The following is a 3344-nucleotide window of genomic DNA, read 5'->3' on the forward strand; positions in this document are numbered from 1 at the left end:
ATTTTCTTCTCCCACCTCACCCTGGCTGCACAGGCTGGATTCCCCTCTGGAGGTGGGGTTGCATGAGCATTGATTTTCTCTCTATAGCAAAAGGATTTACTGCATCATTTATGTCCTTTAATGGTAAATTAAAAAAAAAAAAAAACAACAAAAAACCCACAACCCAAAAACAAACAAAAAACCCAAAATAAATAAAGAAACCCCAAAACCTACCTTTTTCTGGTGAATTTTCAGAGGCAAATCCTATTTCTTCCCATTATTTTCTCCTTGTTATTTTGCCATACAGACAAAATAGCAAGAACATGAGAAGCTGTGTAAAACAAAAAAGATCTTTAGAGAGTTTCCAGACAGAGCTGTGGATGGTGGGGCTTGCTCCACTCATCCTGAGTTGCCCCCACCTAGTGAGTCTCTCAATTTAAGCAATGGAAACTGTGCAAAAAGAAACCAAAAGCTTTCATTAAATTCCCTCTTCCTTCCCCATTACATACCTGGGGTCAGACTTAAGGATTTTACTCCACCTTTATGAGACAAGATGGAAAAGAACCGTGGCTCTAAACTTTGTTCTTTGGTTTAAAAAGAAATTCTGCCCAGGGAAACCCCAACCCAAAAATGAAGTGTTTGGATTTTTGGGTAGCAGCAAACTCCATTCTACCTGTGCAGAAGAGATTTTTTCCCTCAAGGTGGCACAAGAGGAACAAAAGTGCAACAAGCCCCAGTTCTGGGTGGGGAGCAGGTGAAGGAGCTGTGAGTTTTGAGCTCACAGCATCATATTTTGGGCTCAGGAGGTCTCAGAGAATGGCTCCTTTGCTGTATGTGTCTTCATAACAGATATTTTCTACTTAAAAGAAAAGACAAAAAAAAAAAAAAAAGGTTTTCCAAATAATCTCCTTAGAATTGGAGTGTTATTATCCAATTAAATAGGAAATACTGTAAGGGCACTGTAATTGGGCTGTGTGTTGTTTTTAGAGTGTGAAAATGATAGAGGGAAGAAATACAACTTATATTAGTGTTGTTTTCTTAACATTATAGTCCTGATTCAGTCTATTCCCAGCGTTTTCATGGAATAGCAAAATACAATCATTTTTCATTCGATTTCCTAACATGCAGAAAGAAAATGAAAAAACTTGAGTCCATTCAGCAGTTTCTCAGAGTGAGGGGCAAACAGCAACACCTTTTTCCTTCATTTATTCCATGCCATCAAGTATAATTTCATAACAGAACTGAGGGAACACAACGATGAGAGAGGGCCGTGGTCCTGAGCCCAAACCACGCTGTTCCTCCCCAGTGTGCTGGGTAACCAACCACCCTGCACCGATTGTTATGGTGCATTATTACACTCATCAAGGTGTTTTTCTCCTTCCCTGTGTCCTTTTTGTCTTGGAATTTCTGCCAGTCCCACTCAGGGCATGGTTCCCCCTCCCTAAGGCAGGGTGTGGCCTCTTGGCCGTGGTGCAGATTGTGGATTTTGCTCTCACAGCTCCATGAGTCTCTACGAGCAGCAGGGTTGTGCCAAGGGGGTGATGCTAAATAAGGAAAGGATCAGCCTGTTGCTCAATTAGCCACGGTGGCTAATGAGGGCCACACTGGGGCTGCCCAGCCCATGGGGACACCGTGCACAGCACAGCCCCAGGATGCTCCTCGTGGGCAGCAGCTTCATGGATGATGGGTGAGGATTTGGGGTGAGGAAAGCAAAACCAAAGGGAAATTTTCTTCCTACCTGCCTAGAAAGAGGGAAGATATTTTCCACCACTTTTCTGGCAGGATTTGGAGTGATCTTAAGATTGTGGTGGCCACAAAAACAGTCAGGTGGGCGCAGGGAGGGACTCCCTGGCAGGCAGAGCTGCTGTGCCTTGCCAGGAGCTGGCAGAGCCAGCTGGATGTGCTCCAGCTCTTTGGAAAAGATGCACAGGGAGGGGGGGACCACTTCAAGAGCACAGATGAGCTCAGAGAGGTTTCACCTCCTGATTGCCATAGGATAAAGTCCAAATCTCTCTGTATCTGCTCCAAGCCCTGGCTAAGCACCTTACCTAAACCCTGGGCAGGGCCTGGATGTGAGATTCCCGAAAATCAGAGCCCAGCATCAGCCCTGGCTCCGTTCCCATGGGAAGGAGCTCTGTTGGGTGTGCAGGAGCTCCCTCCCTCTGCCTGACGCATCCTGCTCGGATCCTTGCGAAAGCGTTGCACAACCCAGGGAGCCGGGAAGCCTCGGCTGTGGTTTCCAAGGTCCCAGCTCCTTGCAGCGTTTCCCAATCGCTGTGTTTTCTCCTGGGAAGAAGCCCCTCCCTCCCCCCACAGCACCTGGGTGGGTGCTCTCTGTAGCTGCGTGGGACGTCCTCAGCTTTTCCTGGGATGCAAACAGGATACACGCAGGTGCTCCATGGAAAAGCTGCGTTTTGGTGAGGGGTTTTGGCCAGGTTCTGGGTACCACAGGTTGTCACAGAGGTCTAGGGGCTTGGCTTCATCATGGTCCAGAGCAAAATAAATTTGCAGTTTTCTGGACATCGTCCTTGGAGGAAACTTTTCTCCTGCAGAAAACTGCACATCCATTTTTCTCTGGCTGGGAATGACTTTTATTCCCTCGGTGCAGCTTTTACTGTCAAAGGAGGATGTTAATCTCCCAGTTTACACCTCCGGGACAGTTTAAGGGTAAGTGCATCCCGCAGTCACGGTGCCTGGGGGAGGATGTCGCTCTCGTGGGGCAAACCAGAGCGTGATGCTCCCTGACAGGCAGCCATAAATCTTTGGGAATGATGTAACCAGTGCACTTTTATCAATCCTAGAATCACAGAACCGAGCTGGAAGGGACCCACAGGGATTCTTGAAATCCAGCTCTGGACACCGAAGCCCAACCTTAGCTGTGTGTTGGGCTTCACCAGGAAAGCACAAATGAAACTGTGGGTTTTATAAATGACCATTAGAAATCCCCACATGATGTAAACACTTCTAAATCCCGGCGTGGTGCTGACTGGAACATTTGCTAAGGAGAACCATCCCAACCTGGAAGTTTACAAACAAGCTCAGCCGTGCTCGTAACCTGTCCCGGGCGAAACACCTTCCCTATCACCCCGCCGCCGCTCCTCCCGCAAAAATCCTTCGGAGGGCGGAGGAAAAAAACCCAACCTGCTCTTCAGGTGCACATCGAGGTGTGCCTGGTGTCGCAGCCCGGTGTCACACACAGCCAGGCTTCCCGGCCGGCTTTTATGGGCGCAGCTCGGAGGGCGCGCACCTCCGGGGGAAGGCGTGACTTGGCAGCTCCAGGTGCCTCTGTGTCCCTGCAGGTAACCCCGAGCTCCCGGGGAGCCGGAGCCAGCCCTGCCGCTGGTCCCAGCCTGCTTATCCCGCTG

This window comes from Lonchura striata, chromosome 13, assembly GCF_046129695.1.
Source record: "Lonchura striata isolate bLonStr1 chromosome 13, bLonStr1.mat, whole genome shotgun sequence".
Taxonomy (NCBI): domain Eukaryota; kingdom Metazoa; phylum Chordata; class Aves; order Passeriformes; family Estrildidae; genus Lonchura; species Lonchura striata.